Consider the following 26,143-nt stretch of genomic DNA (forward strand, 5'->3'; position numbering starts at 1 on the left):
TTGAGTTTCGCATACGCGATGCTTTCGAAATCTCTGTTGATTTGGGATAGAAACTTTTCTGTCTCAAGGAAACTCGTTAAATTGGAAAATGCTCAAGCGAATTGCAGCAGACCGATGTTAAGGATATTGGCCTGCAAGTTTGCAGCTCGAGTTGACTGGGTGTTGTTGTGTCGTCTTCATAATCATCATTGCCGGCCGAAGTGGCCGTGCGGTTAAAGGCGCTGCAGTCTGGAACCGCAAGACCGCTACGGTCGCAGGTTCGAATCCTGCCTCGGGCATGGATGTTTGTGATGTCCTTAGGTTAGTTAGGTTTAAGTAGTTCTAAGTTCTAGGGGACTAATGACCTCAGCAGTTGAGTCCCATAGTGCTCAGAGCCATTTGAACCATAATCATCATTCATCCGCATTACGGCCGGAGGAAGGCAATGGCAAACCATTACAGCGGTGCGGGTCTCCCGCATCGTCCCCTACGCGCTATCGTGGAGTGTGGGACTTCATCATCATTATCCTATATACACGAGTCAACTGCGCATTTTTTGGTCACTAGGAATTTTGCGCTGTGCGAGAGGGTCACGCTAAATGCAAGCTACGTAAGGAGCCAATGGCGAAGATGGTTCCGTGTAAAATCGATTTGGAATTCCATCCGGGTCTAGCAACTTACTTGTCTTCAACTGATTGAGTTTCTTCTCAGCGATAAGGATGCCTTTTCTAAAAGTATGCCCTATATACGGGAATAAGTGCGGCGGTCAAACGACTGTATGTCTGTACGATTCTCCCGTCCGAGTAATTTTTTTTCTTTTATTTTTTTTTTAACGCAAGAGTTAACTTCAGCTATCCTCTTGCTGTGTTCCATGGTCACATCTGAGCGGTCCATGAGTGGTCGACTCGCTTACTTATTTTACGTACCACTAGCATTTTTCCGGGAAATGCTTAGCCATAGTAAATAACATTGTGGTTTCTAAAATTTGCCGGACGAACAGAATATTCAAAGAAAATCGGGCTTGCTGCCGGTCGTCATTTACTACTCAACGATGTTTCGACTGATCACCTGCCAATCATCTACAGGTGAGCCACGGAAGACTGCAGACTTCCCCCGTTTCTCAGTTTGCCAATGCGTAGTGTGTACTCTGCACACCCGTTAACACCTCGGCGACAGACTGACCACACTACCCAGCATGCGCCGTTGCTGGTGGGAGAGCGGTACTCAACTGTGTCCACGGTCGTCGCTCCCCGTAGCCATCTGGCGTACTCTGTCCTCCTCATTTGTATAAAACTGTGGAAATCGGAATGAGATTTTTCGCTCTGCAGCGGAGTGTGCGCTGATACGAAACTTCCTGGCAGATTAAAACTGAGTGCCGGACCGAGACTCGAACTCGGGACCTTTGCCTTACGCGGGCAAGTGCTCTACCTACTGAGCTACCCAAGCACGACTCATGCTCACAGATTTAATTCCACCAGTACCTCGTCTCCTACCTTCCAAAAATCACAGAAGGTCTCCTGCGAACCTTGCAGAACTAGCACTCCTGAAAGAAAGGGTATTGCGGAGACATGGCTTAATTACAGCCTGGGGGATCTTTCCAGAATGAGATTTTCACTCTGCAGTGGAGTGTGTGCTGATATGAAACTTCCTGCCGGATTAAAACTGAGTGCCGGACCGAGACTCAAACTCGGGACCTTTGCCGTACGCGGGCAAGTGCTCTACCTACTGAGCTACCCAAGCACGACTCATGCTCACAGATTTAATTCCACCAGTACCTCGTCTCTTACCTTCCAAACTTCACAGAAGGTCTCCTGCGAACCTTGCAGAACTAGCACTCCTGAAAGAAAGGATATTGCGGAGACATGGCTTAGTCACAGCCTGGGGCATCTTTACAGAATGAGATTTTCACTCTGCAGCGGAGTGTGCGCTGATATGAAACATCCTGGCAGGTTAAAACTGAGTGCCGGACCGAGACTCGAACTCGGGACCTTTATCTTTCGCGGGCAAGTCCTCTACCATCTGAGCTACCCAAGCACGACTCACGCCCACTCCTCACAGTAGCTCAGTTGGTAGAGCACCTGCCTGCGTAAGGCAAAGGTCCCGAGTTCGAGTCTCGGTGCGGCACACAGTTTTAATCTGCCAGGAAGTTTCATTGCGGAAATATTGGAGCTCCACACATTTCTGTAGCCAAGCATTTGATGCTACAGCAGAGCAGAATTTTAATCCTGATCCGCCAGTAAACGTTTCCAATTAAATTCGTGGAGCAGTCCGACACGTAGTGCAGCGCATCGCCGAAAGTGCTCAGTTTCTGGTCGATGCAACGTGCGTGTCTCCGTTTGACGCCACGGAAGCTCCGAAGCACAGACGAATGAAACTTTCCACCTTGGCTCTGTGGGCACTGCAGCAGCGGTGTCGCTTCGGGAAACGGGAGGTCGACTCTTTCCGCAGTGCTGCTTAGGAATTCCGCACTCTCATTTCCTAGGACGTGAAGAAGGTAACAGAGGAGGAGCTGGGGGAAAGAAAAACGGAGAAGGAAAGCAGCGAGTGGTGTGAGAAGCGGAGCCCGGCGACTGGACATGCAGATGTGGCGTGGCCGGAGAAGGGCGCCGCTTTTTCCACGGCCCGCAGCCAGGCGTGGCTGGCGCGACTTTCGCGGCGCGGCCACCGGGCCGGGTCAGCGGCGCAGCGCGGTAGCCGCCGCCACTGTGCGCTATTGTGTGCGGCGAGGGACAAGCCGCGGGGCGTGGCCGCCCCGGGCTGCCTAACCAGAGCCTCGGCTGCAGCCGCCGCCGCCAGTTCTCGCAGCCCTCGCAAAAACACACGACTGCTTACTGGCGTGCCTGCTCAGCCACTGTGCTTACACCGGATCTAAAACTCGGTGCAGGACAACTCTAGGACTGACACTTCCGCAGGAGCCCGTGGTGAGAGGCGGAATAGAGTTGCCGCAAGGAGCGTGCGGAATATTACATTTCGTCGACTCGCAAGTTATTCACCGTACGAAGATGGATGTTCTGTGGGTTCTGTGTTTCCACTTTAACCCTTTCCCTGGTACAGATGTGCTCTCTGCATTCCGCGCTGAGGGCGCCTTACAAGCCACCATTGAACAGCGGCTTGTTTGTGAACTCGTGTTTTCTGGAAAAATTTTGTTTCTGTTACACTCCTGGAAATGGAAAAAAGAACACATTGACACCGGTGTGTCAGACCCACCATACTTGCTCCGGACACTACGAGAGGGCTGTACAAGCAATGATCACACGCACGGCACAGCGGACACACCAGGAACCGCGGTGTTGGCCGTCGAATGGCGCTAGCTGCGCAGCATTTGTGCACCGCCGCCGTCAGTGTCAGCCACTGTTGCTCCTGGGGTATCGGCGAGGACCATTCGCAACCGTCTCCATGAAGCTGGGCTACGGTCCCGCACACCGTTAGGCCGTCTTCCGCTCACGCCCCAACATCGTGCAGCACGCCTCCAGTGGTGTCGCGACAGGCGTGAATGGAGGGACGAATGGAGACGTGTCGTCTTCAGCGATGAGAGTCGCTTCTGCCTTGGTGCCAATGATGGTCGTATGCGTGTTTGGCGCCGTGCAGGTGAGCGCCACAATCAGGACTGCATACGACCGAGGCACACAGGGCCAACACCCGGCATCGTGGTGTGGGGAGCGATCTCCTACACTGGCCGTACACCACTGGTGATCGTCGAGGGGACACTGAATAGTGCACGGTACATCGAAACCGTCATCGAACCCATCGTTCTACCATTCCTAGACCGGCAAGGGAACTTGCTGTTCCAACAGGACAATGCACGTCCGCATGTATCCCGTGCCACCCAACGTGCTCTAGAAGGTGTAAGTCAACTACCCTGGCCAGCAAGATCTCCGGATCTGTCCCCCATTGAGCATGTTTGGGACTGGATGAAGCGTCGTCTCACGCGGTCTGCACGTCCAGCACGAACGCTGGTCCAACTGAGGCGCCAGGTGGAAATGGCATGGCAAGCCGTTCCACAGGACTACATCCAGCATCTCTACGATCGTCGCCATGGGAGAATAGCAGCCTGCATTGCTGCGAAAGGTGGATATACATTGTACTAGTGCCGACATTGTGCATGCTCTGTTGCCTGTGTCTATGTGCCTGTGGTTCTGTCAGTGTGATCATGTGATGTATCTGACCCCAGGAATGTGTCAATAAAGTTTCCCCTTCCTGGGACAATGAATTCACGGTGTTCTTATTTCAAGTTCCTCGATAGATGCGTTACATGAAACTGTACAGCTATTAGTTAGCTGGAACGGTGTGTTCACGCTAGAGACAGACTTCGTGAGGTTGATCTGAAATGAATACCCGGCCTTTTGTTTTCATGGAAGTAGGATTTTTTTTTTTTTTGTCGTGACATTTGACTTGCATAATTTTGAATTTTTGTCGTCTTCAAAGAAGCAGCAGAAGGTGATGCGTTGATTGTTAGCGCTGTAGGTTGCTGCAACGTATTTATAGTTGACGTTAGAGTCGTAATAATCTTTGTCTCTCATGTCAAAGTGTGCCCAATGACCGTTATTAAGACTGTTTTGCAAGAATAACAGTAGTGATAATTGATTCGGGGTCACCAAGAAATGATTCCTTAACTAATGAACGGATAATTTGGCTCGCGCGACATACGTCGCTTTTTGTGAACGCATTCTGATGCACATGAAACGGAGTTAGAAATCCGATGTTGCCGTCAGTTTCTTCAAAAAGTAAGTCATGTTGCAATTAAAGATTCAGCTTCCTCCTGTTTGATGCACAGACACTATATTCATTATATGTATCGTAAATTACACGTTAACTACGTAGTTAATGTTTCTTTTTTGATACGAGGTTAGAGTATTTTACGACAAACGTCTTTTCTTAGTTTCATACTCTCTATCGTAATGTCCACTTCATCTGGACAGCTTTTTACGATACTCGATTCCTACTCTTTTCGATATATGTACTACTCTTTTGCAACAACTACTTCGTTTGTCTCCTCATAGGGCGTGATTTCATGATAATGTCACAAACTTTCAGGCGTCATGGAGAAGGGCAAGTTTATCTATTCGACTATGGGACCATGCTCCAAAAACGACCGAATCGGAAGTTAAAGGCGAAAATCTTTCTGTACACAGTGCGCGTCGTCTGCTGCGAGCTCTTTGCTTCCCATATCTTGCGAGGAGGTAGTAAGGACCAAAACAAGAAAATGTTCAAATGGGTGTGAAATCTTGTGGGACGTAACTGCTAAGATATTCAGTCCCTAAGCTTACACACTATTTAACATAAATTAACCTAAGGACACATACATACACCCATTCCCGAGGGAGGACTCTAACCTCCTCCGGGACCAGCTCCACAGTCCATGACTGCAGCGCCTGAGACCGCTCGGCTAATCCAGCGCGGCCCAAAACAAGGAAAGAAGTCGTTTCAACATGGGCTCTGAAGGGCATACCTTAAGAGCTGTGATCACTTGTCCATCTTTGCTACTGCCAAAACACATCTCTTCTACTGCGCAAGTGCTCATAGTTCTTAACGCATCCATTTTAAGAGCCCTATGTTCGCCAAACAATGTTAAAAAATGTATCGGCTCAACCACTTGTTTATAGTGTAAAACACTAAGAATGACGCGTTTCGGAAGTCAAGTTTCCATCATCAGAATAATAAAAAGTAAAAAGAACCTGTTAAAACTCGCTAAAATGGAACATGCACCAGGCACAACAAAATTGGCAATAAAATTAAAACATCGTGGCTACTTCCCTTGTTGCAGCCATGTCTTCCAAGGTGCATCTCCACATAGTCGTCAAAATACAAAAAACTCTAAAATGGTGTCGCCTATGGTGTTCAACATCTAATCGATATATTTTTTAACATTGACATGCACAAACACGACCTCTCATCCATTATGGATAAAATCAAAATTTACCAAACAAGTTTTTTTTTCTTGTTTTGGTCCATAATAACGTCTCCCAAAATAAGGAAATCAAACAGCTTGCAGGAGAAGAGGCGCATTGGGACAGGTACCAGAACGATTTTCGGTTGTAACTTTCGACTCGCTCATTTATGGACCAGTGTGCCTTACCTTAAAAGTGATACATTTACCCCTCTTCATCGTCCGTGAATGTCTGCAACACCATCACGGAATCACTCTGCATGTATTCGTAACTGTCTAATGCTTTCTCAGCGTCGGCTGTATAGCAAACTTTTTTTTTTTTTAGTTTGCGCAGCCCGTGAATTTTTTTCCGATGCACTAAATTCGTAAGTGAAAACTGGACCGATGGTGGCCGAGCGGTTCTAGGCGCTTCAGTCCAGAACCGCGCTGCTGCTAGTGTCGGAGGTTCGAATCCTGCCTCAGGTATGGATATGTGTGGTGTCCTTAGGTTAGTCAGGTTTAAGTAGTTCTAAGTCTAGGGGACTGATGACCTCAGATGTTAAGTCCTATAGTGATTAGAGCCCTTTGAACCATCATTTACTGTTCAAAACATGTCCAAAGATACGACGTTGTACTCGCCATGTTGACTAGGTAGTCTGATATTTAGTCGTCTCGATCATTACGCACTGGTCTAACTAGGCATATGGTATCGCAATCTCCACTTGATTCCATTGCATCTACCCGTGACGTGCTCTAGTTAAATACCAAACTTTATTTTCTTTTTTCACTAGCTGCTTATATTTTATAACCCACCGTCTAAGAGGAGGAGGAGGGGAGGAGGAGCTTTGTGTTTAACGTCCCGTCGACAACGAGGTCATTAGAGACGGAGCGCAAGCTCGGGTGAGGGAAGGATGGGGAAGGAAATCGGCCGTGCCCTTTCAAAGGAACCATCCCGGCATTTGCCTGAAGCGATTTAGGGAAATCACGGAAAATCTAAATCAGGATGGCCGGAGACGGGATTGAACCGTCGTCCTCCCGAATGCGAGTCCAGTGTGCTAACCACTGCGCCACCTCGCTCGGTCCCACCGTCTAATTTCTTATGGTGGGTCGTATGTTGCCACTTCGCCGCTGTGACTGGGTCCGGGGTCCGGAGTGACTGAAAGTAACACCACCGCAGCTCACACCGCTGCCCGTGTCCCGCCACGTGTAAGCGGGCTCTATTTGTTTAGATCCATTTGAAATCTTTTTTTGTGTGTGCAGCATTAGAAAAACTTATAACTAATACCAAATCAAGTAAGATATTAATAAACAAAACGAAATTAAATATTTAGAAAGAAGGAAGGGAGAGAACTGAATAGAGAAGGGATAGGTATAATATTGCCCGTCACCTGGTTGTGGGCGGCGGCCCGGGTCTTGGAATGACCCTCAAGACGCTGGCCGTCGCTCACCATGCCTTTAACATCTACCATCCTAAAAACTAACTTAACTAGAAGAGAAGGGTACGTTAAAGCTAGAAACTAAGACTAAGACCTCCATTTCCAGCGTGCTAAACTATTTACGATATACAATAGAGAGGTAACTGATTTTGTGCTTGGCTCAAAGTTGCTAATGAAAGGGTACTTGTGGTAAAAGTAATAAGGTAATGACGCTAACGGTTTGTGTTGAGCCTACAAGGCTCCTAGTAGAGTACATCAGGAGCAAACACCTCCCGGCCCCGCCGACAACACGACCTGAAGGGTGGTTTTCCCCGATCTACCATAGGTATCCGTCGGGTTGGGCTCAAAAGAGAGGAACCACAATTAAGATCCTTTCATCCAGGACGTGCGCCGCCTCTTACCAGGGGGCGTAGGTCCCCTGAAGAGGTGCCTAACTTTAAGCTTCAGATCAGAAGTTATTAGTGTAGTGGAGGTTGAGGTATAGGCTGTGTGGGTTGGTTGTACAAACAGTTCACGCTGAGCCAATGAGACTTACAATGATACATGGTGTGCCAGTTAGCACCTTCCGGCCCCGCCAGCAACACAGCCTGAACGGTGGTTTTCTCCGATCTACCATAGGTATCCGTCGGGTTGGGCTCAAAAGAGAGGGACCACAATTAAGATCCTTCCATCCAGACTGTGCGCTGCCTCTTAAGGTCCCTTGAAGACGTACCCAGCTTTAAGCTCTTATTAGACATGGAGATGCTGTTAACTATTTACATATAACGTGCAATCTGTTTTTAGAATTGTGTGTGACTTGTGCACCTCTTGTCGGTTGTTCCACTCTGTTCTTTGAATTTGACTTGGTTGACACTATGGATCATCCGCGCTGGACGCTTCTATATCTGTGTTGGTGCCCTGGTCTGTATCTGTTTCTTCTTCATCACTCGTGGTGCTAATCATGTGTTTCCCCCTGGGCATCGTGACGTCTGTTTGGACCGACTTGCCTTCGGTAGGGTCTGTTGCGCAAGTATTCTATTTGTTGGATCTTCAAGATTTCGTCCGTTAGTTGTTGAGTTCAGCCCACCTTTCCGGGTCGCGTATTATGGCATATAGTTCGTTCTGTGTGTTCAGGCGATTTATGTGTACTGTGTGTCTCATGTTCGTGCGTTGTCCGCAGAAGAAGACAGTATGTTCAGGGGAACCTTCTTCCCCGCATGTGCATCTATTAGTCTGCTGCAGACTCACGCGGTACAGGTGCGTGGGATAAGGGCCATGTCCTGTGATGAAATGTACCATACCGCGGCTGGGATCAATATGTTTTAGTTTTAGTCTTTCCCGGATGTCAGGGAAGAAGTTGTATACACGGCGGCCCTTACGGCTGTTGGCCCACTCGCTCTGCCAGGTATCCACTCGCCATGCTCTGAGTTGGCGTGTTGTCTCAATCGGTACACCAGTGATCTGCCGAACCTGGTCTGTTCTCCCCATCCTAAGCCAGTACATTGCTGCGCGGTACCTGATGGTGATATCTATGGGGAAGATTCCCATGACGACACAGAGTGCGTCATTTGATGTTGTGTTGAATGCCCCTGTTAGTCTAAGTAGAACACTTCCTTGGCCTCGACGTACAATGGTTCTGTTGGTTGAGAGATTTAACCTACCAAACTACTCCAGGCACCCATATCTACAACCACTGGTGTGCTCATGTTGTTGCACAGTGTTCGTGTGTTCCGGCGGCAGAGCCTTATCTGCGCCGCTGAATACATCAGGGCAGAGCGGTGTATATTGCCGCCGTCTGAGGCGGCCGCAACAGCGATCTCGTGGCGAGTTAGCGGCCGCCCGGCGACTGCCCCTTGTTGGCGACCCCTGGCCGGCGTGGCCAAACAACAAGCCGCCGGCCGGCCGGTCGACCGGTCGACCGCTGGCGATGTCGATGTGTCGATAGCGGCGCGGCTCGCTCTGCCCTGGGCGGGGCGGGTCGACCCACATGCGGCGTCCCTTTGTGCCGCCGCTGAACATGCCTCATGCGAGCGCCGGACACACCGCGAAGTGATGCAAGAGGCCGCGGAGCGGCGAGTACTCCCCCCAGTCGGGCTGATCCGGAAAGCAGTACGTGTGACAGACTTTTCATGTATTCTGGATATATCACCACATCACAAAAGAAACTGAACTTCTCTCATTAAAGAGTTTTGTCCTGTTGTAACGTTCCTATCGTCCGCACTGGAAGCTCCCATGGAGTTGCGCAAATTCCCACTCCTGGGCTCGAGCACTCCAGGCTATGTGCAATGGGTCAGACAAATTACGCAACTCTCTATCCCTACAGATTACTTGGAAACTTTTGCCGGACCCTGATCAATCTTCTGCACCGCTACATGCAAGAGTTTGGAGCATCATTGCACTAAACAAGTGATCCCCAAACTATTTTGGACAAGTGACCCCTTTTCCAAAATGAACTGCTACCTCAGACCCCCATGGCCAAATTACCTACTTTTAAGATCAACCCCCTTATTCATAATGGTCCGCTAACTTAAAACAGCTGCTACAGAGTGTTATTTTTCAATCTGACTTAGGTCAATAGAAGAAGACAGAGTGAGAATTAGCAATGCTTTAAGTTAGCAGACTATTATGAATAAGGGGGGCCTATCTTTAGCTTTTTCCTATTGATACAAAATACCTAGGTACTAAGGTACCAATTGGAAAACGCGTAAGCGTCAAATAGAGAGCAAGTCAAAACGCGCCTGAAAGACGTACGCTCGAACTCGTTATCTTGCACAAACTTGTCCACACAGACCTGCGGAGTTTTTCATCTTGTACGAACTTGAGACTTTACATTACTACAACAATGCTATTTCCTACAAAAATATTAATTATTCTTCGTACACGTAACACAACATAAACAATACAGTACCTACTTATCTTGAAAGTTTTAAATAAGAGATTGTGTTAATTTAATAGGGGTCGATTTTTAGACCTCGTCGACCCCCAAAATCAGTTTTCGTTTATGTCGACCCCTAGGAAACCGATATCGACCCCAAGGGGTCGATATCGACCACTTTGGGAATCTCTGCAAACCAAGTCAACAATTAAAGCCTTGTAGCTATCTAACTAGTTGAAAGACATCATGTTTACGCCAGTGTCAAACTTTTTATTTCCACTATTGCAATTTCGGCCTTATGCCATTATCAAGTACAGATGTTTTGTCTTTAAGCCATGTCTACTTTATACAAGCTGACACATTTATAAGTTGTTGTCATTTGCTGTTATATGTGTATAACAGCTTGTATAAAGTAGACATGGCTCTAAGCCAAAACATCTGCTCTTGATAATGGCCTATGGCCTAAGGCCTAAATTTCAATAGTGGAAATAAAAAGTTTAACAGTCACAGGCGTAAACATGATGTTTTTCAAGAAATTTCACATGACTGTGAATCCCAGTTATGAAATGTTAACTAATATCTAACTAGTCTCTGGATGATTTCCGACATCCGAAAACCGGAATGGAAAAACGTATAAAGCTAATTCCAGCTACGCTCAGCAACTTCTGCCGATAATCTAAAACAAAAACAAAAAAGAAACCTTGATGGCAATTCAAAGCCAGTTGATCAAAAGACGCACAAAACTACCGCAGTTCGAAGTGTGGAATCAGATTTTTTTGACGTACATTGCTCATGATAGGCTCTTTGTGGTTTCCAGCCAAGTAAATTACTTGATCAGTTTTGAGGTGTGTCATACCACAAAAACTAAATTTTGTTGCTGACACAAAAAATTTGTTATATTCCAGAGAATTGGTTATCCACTCAGTATTTTTACTCGTTGTAGATGGATTATGTTGATACTTAAAACGTAATCATGACTCATGATTACCTTCAAAGTAAATGTTTTTGTATTACAGAAATGATCATGAATGTCATAAATTTTGAACGTTGACGATCTAAAATTATATCGTTTTACGACTATATCTAATATGTATCCAATGAAGTGACCGCTGAGCTAAGAAATAGAGAAGGAAATCATTTAGAAAAGATATTTTTATTCAAATTCCAATTATGTTTATTGATTCAGGATGTGAGACATGTGAGGCAGGAAATACTTAGAAGTGAGAATTCTGTTGGTTATGAACAGAAATAACCAGTAATACGCTACGGTCGCAGGTTCGAATCCTGCGTAGCGCATGGATGTGTGTGATGTCCTCAGGTTAGTTAGGTTTAAGTAGTTCTAAGTTCTAGGAGACTGATGACCTCAGATGTTAAGTCCCATAGTGCTCAGAGCCATTTTGAACCAGTAATAAAGAGCCTTTGATTAAACTTCTTCGGAAGTGATAATGCAGAGTGAACAAATTTTAATGCATAGCGGAGTGTACACGCTTCCGGCAAGTGTCATTCTGTGAAACCAAACAATGCCCCAGGAAACGCTGCATTTAGCTACTGTTAAGTTAAGAACACTGTGACGGGGAATTTGGTTCCACAACAGTGTGGAAACGCCTTGTAGGCAACATGCCAGCAACACTTCGAAGAAGGCAGTAAAGAAAGTCGGCGCGGCACACAAGAGTGGCTTTGTTTCGCCTTCCTTTGATCCGCGGAACAGCAGCGGGCTCGTTGTTATGGAAAGCAGAGCGACTTGCAAACGAATGAAGCCAGTGCTCCATAATCGAGTGTCTGTTATCAGATCTTTCAAAGAGAACATGGTAACTATGTTAGCACTGTCTCACTGCGATCAGCCACTTAATGCTGCAATTGGCTAAAATAGAGGTTTTGAGGAATCGCTGAATTTACGGCTAGAAGTATATGAAAATTCTATGATGAATAAGAACTCTGTACCCCACACTGTTGGAGTGTAGAGGTCAAGTGTACCCTCTTGCCCCTACCTCCCTGCGGACGTCTATGATTGGCATAATTTCTCGTCAACATCTACATCAATACTCCGCAAGCGACCTGACGGCGTGTGTCAGAGGATACTTCTGGTATCAGCAACTGATCCCCCTTCCAGTTCCACACGCGAATGGCGCATGAGAAGAACGATTTTAGGTAGCCACTGTATTAGCTCTATTTTCTTGAATTTTCCCATCTCACATGGTTGTAAACAAAAAAAAAGGGCGTGCAAAAATTTAACAGGACATAGAGGATGCTCCACCGAATAATTTGAGGTATGAAAAGTGGGGTCGGAGAAGCCAGCTTAAGCAGATAATAAGAATAAAATCACATTAATGTGCACTTTTTAATTTGCATCAGTTAACAGCACCCGTGCGAGAATTATCGCACAATCAGCTTAACAGCTCATGCATCGAAGCTGCTTACAAGCATAATATACAGAAGAATGGAAAAGAAAATTGAGAATGCGCTAGGTGACGATCAGTTTGGCTTTAGGAAAAGTAAAGGGACGAGAGAGGCAATTCTGACGTTACGGCTAACAATGGAAGCAAGGCTAAAGAAAAATCAAGACACTTTCATAGGATTTGTCGACCTGGAAAAAGCGTTCGACAATACAAAATGGTGCAAGCTGTTCGAGATTCTGAAAAAAGTAGGGGTAAGCTATAGGGAGAGACGGGTCAAATACAATATGTACAACAACCAAGAGGGAATAATAAGAGTGGACGATCAAGAACGAAGTGCTCGTATTAAGAAGGGTGTAAGACAAGGCTGTAGCCTTTCGCCCCTACTCTTCAGTATGTACATCGAGGAAGCAATGATGGAAATAAAAGAAAGGCTCAGGAGTGGAATTAAAATACAAGGTGAAAGGATATCAATGATACGATTCGCTGATGACATTGCTATCTTGAGTGAAAGTGAAGAAGAATTAAATGATCTGCTCAACGGAATGAACAGTCTAATGAGTACACAGTATGGTTTGAGATATAGGACATCTGCTAAGACATGAGGGAATGACTTCCATGGTACTAGAGGGAGCGGTAGAGGGCAAAAACTGTAGAGGAAGACAGAGATTGGAATACGTCAAGCAAATAATTGAGGACGTAGGTTGCAAGTGCTACTCTGAGATGAAGAGGTTAGCACAGGAAAGGAATTCGTGGCGGGCCGCATCAAACCAGTCAGTAGACTGATGACAAAAAAAACCCAGCAAATACCGTCATTCGCAAAACGAAAGTACCATTTGTGCTGTATCTTACGAAATGTACTGAAACTGACGGACACCAACCTCAGTGTAAGCACGACATCGGCGAACAGGATTCTGACGCACCGTGACAAATAATCCTGGTGAGTTCCGAATCACATCACAGGCCGCTACGATTCTGGCAACTAATTCCACCTCCGTACCCACTGGGGTCTCACACACAAGTGGCTTTAGATATCCCCTTAGGAAATAATAAAGGGGGTTCGGGACAGGTGACCTCTCAGGCCATGCAATATGACCTCCCCCTTCAATGCAGCGACCAGGAATTACTGTACCGGTGCTACTCCATCGTATTGTGCCGTACGTCTCTGAATAGCAACGAGTAATCAAAGGGTATGGCGTTGATTCATAGCACGTTCTGTCATGGGGCAATGTAAATACGGTGCAACACAGCCGCCGTAAACAAAAGCTGCGTCATGACTTCCTGGTAATCAGGCTCGTCCTTGTTTTCTTGCGGGAAATAAGGAATGTACATGTAAATAAACAGCACTGTATGTGTAGACTTGCACGCATGTTAATAGTAAATAAGCTGAAAAACAGTAATGGTAGACAAAGTGGTAGACAAGTTTACTTCCGTATCTCCTTAATCTGGCTCCTCGGACACCAGGTTCCCTACCTCAAATTGTTCAGTGGAGTATTCTCTGTGTCCTGTTAAATTTCTGCACGCTCTTACGGAAACACGCTGTATATAAATATATACAGTGATCGCTAAAGTCACAGTATTTTCCCGTTGGACTAGCCGTGCTAAAGTATAGTTCAGTAGAGTCGCTGATAACCATTGTTAGAAAGTGAGAGAATTGTGTAACGAGTAAAAAACGCGTTGCCAGATTACAGGAGTGGGCATACACCCTCTCGCCAAGTCCCCCCCCCCCCCCCCCCGCCGCCACCTGCCCCCTCCTTGCGGAAGCCTATATACTGGACACACGTTCGCCAAGCAACTACAATGCAACTGTTTGAATATTGTGGCTGGCAGCAGTTGGAACATGACGTCACAGTCACGAAGGCCACCAAGTCGTGCCGATATGTATCGGGCGGAACCAGGGAGCGAAGTGTCACAGCTCCGGGGACACACGGTCCCACCTGTCGTGTATTTTAAACTCTTGTGGGTTTATTGTTTTGAATATAAGAAATTATCTTTTGCATGTCTCAGTTTCAGAACGTTATTAGGAAAAAATGATTTCTCGTTGTAAGTTTTATCATCAGTTTTCAAAAATGTTTTTGTGTATTCATCGTATCTGCTGTGGTCGTCGATTCACTTTTTGCCCTATTATAAGAGGATTATTAGTGTTCTGCCAGACGCCATCACGGAGCATTTATTATTTTCTGTGGTTAATGACAAGTACTTTGGCGGCACTCTAGATGAAATAAGGACGATTGGAATTTAAGAACCGTTGCTGTCCTGGTCATTAGAAACGACGAAGCATTAGCCTGAGCAGAACGCACCTAGGTCGTAGGCGAGTAATGGGCTCGAACTGGTTTAGGAGATCCATGGAAAACCTAAAGGCAACGGCCTTGCCGCAGTGGTTACACCGGTTCCCGTGAGATCACCGAAGTTAAGCGCTGTCGGGCGTGGTCGGCACCTGGATGGGTGACCATCCGGGCCCGCATGCGCTGTTGCCATTTTTCGGGCTGCACTCAGCCTCTTGATGCCAATTGAGGAGCTACTCGACCGAATAGTAGCGGCTTCGGTCAAGAATATCATCTTACGACCGCGAGAGTGGTGTACTGACCCCACGCCCCTCCTATCCGCATCCTCCACCGAGGATGACACGGCGGTCGGATGGTCCTGGTAGGCCACTAGTGGCCTGAAGACGGAGTGCTTTTTTTTATTATGGAAAGCCTAAGGGAAAACACTTGATGGAGGTTTGAACTTGACAACTCGTGAATACGACCCCGTAGTGTAAGACACTGTGCCTCTTCATTCGGTGTCGTGTTCTGTCTGTGCTACTCCTTCCACGTCTATCTTTCATCAGTCTGCACGTGCCACTTGGTAGTGATTTATATCGCTGGAGACAGTTTCTAACGATGTAATCTAAAATAAGTACCGCCAGAACCCCTGCAAACTAGCAGTTTTCGAGATCTGAATCGTCTCGCGCCATTACGAGCAGCAGCCGGTACACCGTGGCTGAAAAACACCGGACAGGTGGCACCGTGCTTAACCCGGCCGGACCGACACGGGCTGGCCGAGAGGTCGACGCATCCCGTCCCGGAGAAACCGGCGGCAATATTTCGTGCGCGCGGCTCGCTAAGTGGAACACTGGATGGCGTTTTTGTGCTGGCCGCTATTAATATTCAGCGGCGGTGCAGGGGCAGGATTATAAGGTAGCGGCCGGCCGGTGATAAACGCCGCGCCGCCCGCCGGACCCTGGCCGCCCACGCGCCCCCCCCCCCCCACACCCGGCGCTGCCCCCGGACGGCCCCGATAAATTTCCGGGCCGCCGAACGCAGCCGCACTCGCCCGCTCTGGCTATTAATTGAGTCCGGCCGGCGACCGCGAGCTTTCCCCTGGCGGCGACAGGCAGCGGCAGGGAAGGGAAGGGAAGGGCGCGCCATGGCAGGGCATGGCCCGGCCCGGCCCGGCCTGCTGGACCGCGTCCGGTGAAAGGCCGCAGGTGCTCCAGCGATCGAGACAACTGGACAGGCGCTTTGTCAGCCGCTCATCTGTTATAGGTCCGCCTTTTGTTGGTACTTTTACAGCTTAACAGCTCATAAACAAGTTAGTCTATTAATCCACAAACTTTGAAATGTTGATGGGTGTATGTCTAGTTGCTGTAGCGTGCCCCCTTCTGGCTGCTGTAGGGTGCCCCCCTCTGGCTGATGTAGCGTGGCCCCATCTAGATGCTGTAGCGTACTCCCTTTTGGCAGCTGTTGCATGGCCCCCTCTGAATACTGTAGCGTGCCCTCCCCCCCTCCCCATAGCTGCTGTAGCGTGCTCCCCCCTCTGACTTGTGTGGCGTGCCCCCCCCCCTCTGGCTGCTGTAGCGTGCTCCCCCCTCTGGCTGCTGTAGCGTGCTCCCCCCCTCTGGCTGCTGTAGCGTGCTCCCCCCTCTGGCTGCTGTAGTGTGCCACCCCCCTCTGTCTGCTGTAGCGTGCACCCCTCTGGCTGCTGTAGCGTGCCCCCCTCCCCTCTGGCTGCTGTACCGTGCCCCCCTCCCCTCTGGCTGCTGTACCGTGCCCCCCTCCCCTCTGGCAGCTGTGGCGTGCCCCCCGCCCCTCTGGCTGCTGTGGCGTGCCCCCCTCCCCTCTGGCTGCTGTGGCGTGCCCCCTCCCCTCTGGCTGCTGTGGCGTACCCCCTCCCCTCTGGCTGCTGTAGCGTGCCCCCCGTCTGATGTAGCGTGCCCCACCTCTGTCTGATGTAGCGTGCCCCACCTCTGTCTGATGTAGCGTGCCCCTCCTCTGTCTGATGTAGCGTGCCCCTCCTCTGTCTGATGTAGCGTGCCCCCCTCTCCTCTGGCTGCTGTGGCATGCCCCCCCCTCTGGCTGCTGTAGCGTGCCCCCCCCCTCTGGCTGCTGTAGCATGCCCCCCCTCACTACTGTAGTATGCCCCCCCCCATGGCTTCTGCATTGGTTCCCCCCTGCATCTGGCTCCTGTAGTGTGCCTGCCCTCTAGCTCCTGCAGTGTGCCCCCCTCTAGCTCCTGCAGTGTGCCCCCCCTTCCCTCTGGCTACTGTAGTGTGCAACCCCCCTCCAATCTCGCTGCTGTAATGTGACCCCCCCCCCTCTGGCTGCTGTAGTGTTCCCCCCCCCCCCCCCTCCAGCTGCTGTAGCATGCCTCAAGCCTCAATTTCAGTTTTCTGTAGCGTGGCCCCTTCCTGATAGGAAACTGGCACAAATTCGTCGAATGCGATCAAGACAATTATGAACAGAACAGTGTTTCCAAAACACACAGATGAGACAAAACACTGAGACCACAGGCCACCCAGTGGGCCCACCCAGTGGGCTCATCGCCTGGACCAGACACAAATGTGTAACCCTTCTAGCAACAAAATGGGCCGCAGATGAGGACATAAGCAATTTTGATACAGGAGAGATTGTTAAAGCCCGACGCCTGGGAAGCAGCATCTCGGAAACGGCGAACCCGGTCTACTGTTCGCATGCTACTGTTACATCTATGGAAATTAGCTGCAGGAGAGTGAAGCCACGAGTAGGTGGCGTGGTGGTGGAAGTTCACGCCTTATCACAGAACATGGAGGACAGAGGCTTGCGAGCTCCGCAAAGCAGGATAGGTGGCAGTCTGTGGCAGGTCTGACGACTACAATGCTGCTGCAGGAACAAATATTTCGGAGCTCACCGTCCAGGGTACATCACTGAACAAGAAGCTCTGCAACAGATGATCACTACCCATTCTGTATTCACTGAAAGACTTCGTCGATTACGATTTCAGTGGGAACCGGATCATACAGACTGGACTGTGGATAAGTGTAAATGCGTCATCTGGGCAGCTGGATCACGTCTTTTATTACACCACACTGATGTTTGTGTCCAGATACGCAGTCATAGAGACGAACGGCTGCTCGAAACAACTACAACTGTACTCCGAAATCCACCTTGCGGTGTGTGGTGGACGGAACTTAGTGTAGAACTGTCACTTCCCCTGCTCTTGTTCTAGTCGCGAGTAGTTCCCGGGAAAAATTATTGTTGGTGAGCCTCCGTGTGGGCACGAATATCTCTCATTTTAACTTCAGATCTTTCCGCGAAATACATATTTGTTGACTCGTCTAGGAACGCCTATGCTCTCAGAACTGGAACAATAAACCCCACCTCAAGTATTGACCCAACAAGCTACTTCCTTTGATGACGGATTATATTTCCTGAGGATTCTTTCAACGAATCTCAGGCTGGCATCTGCCTTTATTACACCACGCCACGGGCGCAGGCCGATGGTGGCAATATTGTGATACGGGACTTATTCACCTGGTATGCCATGATATCTGTAGTAATCGAAGTCATGGTGAAAGCAGTGAACATTACTGCAGACCACCTGCATCCTTTCATGCGTGATGTCTTCCCTGACGGCGGTGGCACTTTCCAACAGTATAACTGTCTCTGTCACAAGGACACGATCGTGCTACTGTTGCATCATGAGCATGATAGTAAACTGCCGTTGATGTTTTGGCCACCAAATTCGGCTGATCTGAACCCAATAGTACACGTCTGTGGCACTATCGGGCGCCAGCTCTACGACCACAAACCAGCAGTTAGTGAGACCTGTGCGTACATATATGGTGCCACATACCTCTGAAAACTTACCAGAGGAGTAGTCTAATCCACGGCACGGTGGATCCCTCCTGTATGGTGGCTCTAAAGGTGGACCAACGTGCCTTTATGTATGTGGTAATGATGCATTGGCCCATCTAGGTAGATGGCCTACTCCAATTCGAAACCCTGAAATTTCATTTATAGAGACTGAATATACAGTGCCTTCTTATACACTGAAGAGCCAAAGAAACTGGTACACCTGCCCAATATTGTGTAGGGCCCCCGAGAGCACGCAAGAGTGCCGCAACACAATGTCTAAAGTACTGCTGGAGGTTCAAAATGATTCAAATGGCTGTGAGCACTATGAGACTTAACATCTGAGGTCATCAGTCCCCCTAGAACTCAGAACTACTTAGACCTAACTAACCTAAGGACATCACACACATCCATGCCCGAGGCAGGATTCGAACCTGCGACCGTAGTGGTCGCGCGGTTCCAGACTGAAGCGCCTAGAACCGCTCGGCCACTCCGGCCGGCACTGCTGGAGGAAACTGACAGCACGAATACTGCAGGGCTGTCCAGAAGTCCCTAAGGATACGAGGGTGTATAGTGCTCTTCTGAACAGCAGTTGCAAGGCATTCGAGATATGCTCAAGAATATTCATGTCAGGGGAGTCTGGTGGCCAGCGGAAGTGTTTCAACTCAGAAGAGTGTTCCTGGTGCCTCTCTGCAGCAGTTCTGGACGTGTGGGGTGTCGCATTGTCCTGCTGGATTGCCCAAGTCAGTCGGAATGCACAACGGCGATGAATGGATGCAGGTGATCAGACAGGATGCTTACCTACGTTTCACCTGTCAGAGTCGTATGTAGACCTATCGGGGGCCATATTAGTCGACATTCACACGCCTCGCACCATTACAGAACCTCCACCAGGTTGAACAGTCCCCTACTGACATGCAGGGTCGATGGATTCGTGGGGTTGTCTCCATGCCCGTAGACGTCCATCCGCTCGATACAGTTTGAAACGAGAGTCGTCCGACTGGGCAACATGTTCCCAGCCATAAACAGTCCAGTTCGGTGTTGACGGGCCCGGGCGAGGCGTAAAGCTCTGTGTCGCGCAGTCATCAAGGGTACACGAGAGGACCTTCGGCTCTGAAAGCCCGTATCGATGACGTTTCGTTGAATGGTTCGCACGCTGACACTAGGTGATGGCCCAGCATTGAAATGTGCAGCAGTTTGCGGAAATGTTGCAATTCTCTTCAGTAATCATTGGTCCGGTTCTTGCAGGGCCTCTTTTCCGACCGCAGCAATGTCGGAGATTCGATGTTTTACCGGATTCCTGATATTCACGGTGAAACGTCCCCTTTTGAAGAATTGTATACGAGACTGTGCTTAACCTGACACACAATATTTTTAGCGCAACGCAATCTGACTTTCAAAAATCCCTACAAAAGAATGGCCCTGACTAACATTAACCTATACCTTTCACAAATCACTTACCTCACAAAAATCTTCATTACTCGAACTACTGTAATACAGCGAGCGCCACTACTGCCAGCTAAATAACAGATTCAAACTACGGAAGGCACTAACTACTAGTAGGCATAGTTAGCAAATGAAAGATTTTAGTAGAGAACAAACAATGTACTTACCTTAATAGTCATCAAAAGTCATAATATATACAGCAGTTCATGACATCCATTTTTACAAACTTTCAAAACTCCGCCATCTCTCTCCCCACATCCACCACTGCTGGCGGCTCACCTCCAACTGCGCAACGCTACGCGCTGTTCACATCCAGCTGCCGCTGCCCAACACTACAATGGCAGACAACAATGCAAACTAGCCACAGACTGCACACAGCACAGCCAGTGATTTTCGTACAGAGCGCTACGTAACGTTGCCAATAAGAAAACATAAACAGCCTACTTACAACGGTACACACGTGATATAGTCGTACGGGAAAATCTCCACTTCATCGCTATCTGGGAGACGCAGTGGCCCATCGCTCTTGCGCCGACTTTAACACCACGTCCAAACTTACTTAAATCTTGATAACCTGCCATTGTAGCACCAGTAACCGATCTAACAACTGCGCCAGACATTTGTTGTCTTACACAGGCGTTGCCGACCGCAGTGCCATAATGGGTCTGTTTACATGTTTCTGTATTTCAATACGCATGCATATACCAGTTTTCCGGCCGCTGTAGCCGAGCCGTTCTTGGCTCTTCAGTCTGAAACCGCGCTGCTGCTACGGTCGCAGGTTCGAATCCTGCCTCGGGCATGGATGTGTGTGATGACTTTAAATTAGTTAGGTTTAAGTAGTTGTAAGTCTAGGGGACTGATGACCTGACATGTTAAGTCGCATAGTGCTCAGAGCCATTTGAACCATATACCAGTTTTTTTTGGCGCTTCAGTGTATACGAGGGGGGACCCAAAAGTAACCGGAATCGTAATGCTGCACATCGTGTACTTGTAGTAGCAGGATGCGCCGCCAAAGGGTTGTAGTAGGAGCTCTGCTGAGTCATTCTGCCACGCTGCGTCACCCAACAGTGAGAAGTGTGGTTTCTTTGGCAGTTCTTTGGGTGTGCGTGCAGTGCAGACGTGACACGAGGAAATGGCTAGTTCTTACGAACAACGTGCGGCAGTGAAGTTTTGTTTCTTGCTCGGCAAGAACGCAGCAGAAACTGTTGCGATGATTCAGACAGCCTACAAAGACCATGCTCTTACTAAAACGCAAGTGCACTTACGGTTTTCTCGGTTTAAAAAGGGAGAAATTGCGGTTGAAGATCAGCTCCGTTCCGGTCGACCTTCAAGACAAGCGAAGACAACATCGATAAAATCCGAGATCTCATCAGTGAAGATCGACGCAGGACAATCGACCAACTCGAGAACTTGTCCGGGTTGTACTGGAGCTCAATTCAGCGCATCTTGACCATCGATTTGGGGATGCGAAGAGTGGCAACAAAATTCGTGCCGAAGCTTCTTACCGGAGATCAAAGAGATAGTCGCGTTCAAGCCCGTCTCGAAATGGAGGACGCGTTCAAAGATGATCCACATTTTTTCAACAAAATCATTCAGGTGATGAGTCATCGTGCTATGGGTACGATCCAGAAAGTAAACAACAGCCATCACAATGGAAGCCACCTGGCTCAAATCGACAAAAAAAAAGCTCGACAAGTGAAATCGAATGTGAAAAAGATGTTGATCTGTTTTTTTGACATCAGAAGGATCGTACACTCTGAATTTGTCCCTGAAAACCAGACAGTACACCAACAGTTCTATTTGGAGGTTATGAAACGGCTTCGCAGAAGTTTGCCGCGAATACGTCTGGCTTTGTGGGATTCCGGCGTGTAGTTCCTGCATCACGACAACGCTCCCGCGCACACGGCTCTCAGCGTTCGCCAGTTTTTGGCCTCAACCAAGACGACTACCTTGACCCAAGCGGCCTATTCGCCGGATTTAGCACCCTCGGACTTCTTCCTATTCCCGAGGATGAAAAGAGACTTTAGAGGGAAGCGTTTTGCGGATGTGGAAGACGTAAAACGCAATGTCACGAAAGTGGTAGCAGGTATCAAAGAGGACGAATTTAATAGGTGCTTCGAACACTGGAATGAACGAAACTTCCTGGCAGATTAAAAGTGTGTGCCGGACCGAGACTCGAACTCGGGACCTTTGCCTTTCGCGGGCAAGTGCTCTACCAACTGAGCTACCCAAGCACGACTCACGCCCCGTCCTCACAGCTTTACTTCTGCCAGTATCTCGTCTCCTACCTTCCAAACTTAACAGAAGCTCTCCTGCGAAGTTTCATATCAGCGCACACTCCGCTGCAGAATGAAAAACTCATTCTGGAAACATCCCCTAGGCTGTGGCTAAGCCATGTCTCCGCAAGATCCTTTCTTTCAGGAGTGCTAGTTCTCCAGGTTCGCAGGAGAGCTTCCGTAAAGTCTGGAAGGTAGGAGACGAGGTACTGGCAGAAGTAAAGTTGTGAGGACGGGGCGTGAGTCGTGCTTGAGTAGCACAGTTGGTAGAGCACTTGCCCGCGAAAAAACAAAGGTCCCGAGTTCGAGTCTCGGTCCGGCACACAGTTTTAATCTGCCAGGAAGTTCCATATCAGCGCACACTCAGCTGCAGAGTGAAAATCTCATTCTGGAGACTGGAATGAACGTTTGGACAAGTGTATTAATGCGAATGGAGAGTACTTCGAAAGAGATTAAGGTTGTATTTGAAAACAAAGTATATGCTTTCTAGAAAGAAATTCCGGTTATTTTTGGGTCCCCCCCCCCCTCGTATTTGCGACCTGAGCAGGATTAAGAACGCGGGATAGCTAGTGGAAAGAGCGACGCTGTGTACCTTGGCGCTCACGGCGAGTGCTGGGAGACTTGTTAGCGGCAGGCCGGTGGCACGTAGGCCTGTCACGTGACGGAGGGCCTAGAAAGCGAGGCGAGCCCCGAGCCCGGGGCCAGGGGGCGCCGCGCTCGGCGGCAGGTGGCGACCTGTGTGACCCGCGGAGAAATGCGAGCGGCCGCCGCGGTCACCCGCGCCAGTGAAAGGCAGCGGCGCTCCACTCCACTCCACTCGCCCGCTCCCAGCTTCCGCTTGTCCGCCCAGAAATGCGCCTACACCGCGCGTACATTAGCTCGGCTCCTTTCTGCTGCCAGCGCACGCACGCCGCGGCCGGGCACGAACCGCGCCGTCGCAGTTCCTGCAATTAGCCGCGAGTGATGCCGGACGCCGGGCTTCTGGACAGGCGCCTCTCTATCATGTTCATCGCCGTCTCACACGACGAGCGCCTTCGCGTATTTCGTCGGAAAGTAACCGGTACGCGAGGCATGCCTGCGATCCTCCTTCAGACATTAACATCCGCAGCAGCACTTGAACCTTTTGCACAAAGAATGAGCAAAATGGACCCTCCAGTTCGGTGCGTGAAGGGAAACATTTGTCAAGAACTTCCCTCCTATTTTCCTTTAACTCAGATACTGCAATTCCCAGATAATTTGCACAGGCGATGCAGCCTCTAGCGCTTGTCATATTGTGAAGCTGGTTCAGTAGTGGTGTAACTTCCCTACCATACCTGTTTCTGTATGAGATTTAGCCCAACTTTACCCCCCCCCCCCCCTCTATAAGAGTCTACGTATTACCAGAACTATGTCCGCTCCCGGTAGCTGAGTGGTCAGCGCAATGTCCTGATCATCATCACTTGATCCCACGCCCAATCGGAGCGGATGCCGCCAAGTTTCCGTAGTTTAAAAACCAGTCTTAGGACTGAGGACCACAACAACAACTCTTTTACCTACAAAACCATATTTTCAAACATTGTTTTCCTTGTACCATAAAAACACGGGAGAACTGCCGTAAGTCAGTAGGATCTTGCCACGATATTTCGGCACAAAGACTTTTGGCCATTTTCAGGTGAGTACAGCTGTATAAGTAATGGCGAATACGCGTTGAGCTCTGCTATTTAAAGCCAAAGGGGGCTGCATTGCGCATGCGCTGCGCATGTATTGTTTAGCGTGCGCGTTCACAACTCCGCGGTGAAAACTTTGCACTTCGATATCAGATCGATCTTCATCTTTATACCGATAACTACGTTGACTACGAAGTTTCTCTACAACGGGAATCCAAGCGGAATTTAACTGGTAACCGCTATCTCGATTGATAAGAGTCTCGCTGTGGCCAGTAGAAATGCAGTGTTCAGCGATTGCGGACTTGGTGGGTTGGAGAAGGCGAGTATGCCGCTGGTGTTCCACAATGCGTTCCTGCACCGTTCTTGTTGTCTGCCCTGTATATGACTTGCCGCAATCACACGGAATCTTGTAGACACCTGATTTACGTAGGCCCAAGTCATCCTTAACGGATCCCACCAGTGATGATATTTTAGGAGGAGGGCGAAAGATGACTCTAACTTGATGCTTCCTCAATATTCTACCTATCTGTGACGAGATGTTCCCAATAAAAGGTAGATAAGCCGTTGACCTGAAGACCTCTTCTTCTTCCTCCTTGTTGCGTCGTTTGTAGGACTGCATAGCTCTGTTCACTTGCTTAGGTTCGCTTGCTTAGTTGAAAAGCCATTCATCAGGAATACTTTTTGCAGGTGTTTCAGTTCCGCTTGAAGACTGTCGACGTCAGAAATAGTACGGGCACGGTGGATTTAAGTTTTAAGGACACCCATTGTTTGTGCCGGATGGTGGCAACTGGTAGCTTGCAGGTACAAATCTGTATGGGTCTGTTTCCTATACACCGAATGACCAAGTGTGCCATCATTCTTGCGCCGTACCAGAACGTCTAAAAATGGCAAACAACCATCTTTTTCAGTTTCCATAGTGAACTTAATATTTTCATGTATGGAGTTCATATGATGTAAAAATTCCTGGAGACGGTCCACGCCATGAGGCCATACTATATAAGTGTCATCCACGTAACGCCAAAACACTGTCGGTTTAAAAGTGGCAGAGTTGAGAGCTCTCTCTTCAAAATCTTCCATTGCGGCAAGTCATATATAGGGCAGACAACAAGAACGGTGCAGGAACGCATTGTGGAACACCAGCGGCATACTCGCCTTCTCCAACCCACCAAGTCCGCAATCGCTGAACACTGCATTTCTACTGGCCACAGCGAGACTCTTATCAATCGAGATAGCGGTTACCAGTTAAATTCCGCTTGGATTCCCGTTGTAGAGAAACTTCGTAGTCAACGTAGTTATCGGTATAAAGATGAAGATCGATCTGATATCGAAGTGCAAAGTTTTCACCGCGGAGTTGTGAACGCGCACGCTAAACAATACATGCGCAGCGCATGCGCAATGCAGCCCCCTTTGGCTTTAAATAGCAGAGCTCAGCGCGTATTCGCCATTACTTATACAGCTGTACTCACCTGAAGATGGCCAAAAGACTTTGTGCCGAAATATCGTGGCAAGATCCTACTGACTTACGGCAGTTCTCCCGTGTCTTTATGGAACAATCAGTACGCTGGGAAAATTTCAAACATTGTTTTCCTTAAATGCAACGGCCTTACGCCACCTTACTGCGAGGGCATGTATACCCGCATGGTACCACTCTACTAGTCGATGTCGAAGTCAACGTGTTACTACAGCAAGGACCTCACCGACATCTCTGTACTGCTTACCGCGGAGTGTGTCCTTCATTGGACCAGATGGAAGTCGGATGGTGCGAGATCCGGGATGTACGGTGGATAAGGAAGAACAGTCGAATGGAGTTTTGTGAGCTCCTAAAGGGTGCGTAGACTTGTGTGAGGCCTTGCATTGTCATGAAGAAGGAGTAGCTCGTTTCCATTTATGTGGAGACGAACACGCTGAAGTCATTTCCTCAATTTACTGAGGGTAGCACAATATACTTCAGATGATGCAGCTCCCCGTGCTACTCCATCCTGTGCAACCTTCTTCATCTCTCAGTACCTACTGCAACCTACATCCTTCTGAATCTGTTTGGTGTATTAATCTCTTGGTCTCCCTCTACGATTTTTACCCTGCACGCTGCCCTCCAATACGAAATTGGTGATCCCTTGGTGCCTCAGAATATGCCCCACCAACCGATCCCTTCTTC

General features: G+C 48.7%; 1 protein-coding gene and 1 pseudogene across 1 annotated transcript in view; both read left to right on the top strand.

The window, feature by feature from the left end:
• Positions 1 to 26,143, top strand: part of LOC126176138 (transcription factor SOX-1) — a 383,045-nt gene that overhangs the window by 46,445 nt on the left and 310,457 nt on the right. The window lies entirely within an intron of this gene.
• Positions 14,888 to 15,005, top strand: LOC126177450 (5S ribosomal RNA; annotated as a pseudogene).

This window comes from Schistocerca cancellata, chromosome 3 (genome assembly GCF_023864275.1).
Source record: "Schistocerca cancellata isolate TAMUIC-IGC-003103 chromosome 3, iqSchCanc2.1, whole genome shotgun sequence".
In the NCBI taxonomy this organism is placed as follows: Eukaryota; Metazoa; Arthropoda; class Insecta; order Orthoptera; family Acrididae; genus Schistocerca; species Schistocerca cancellata.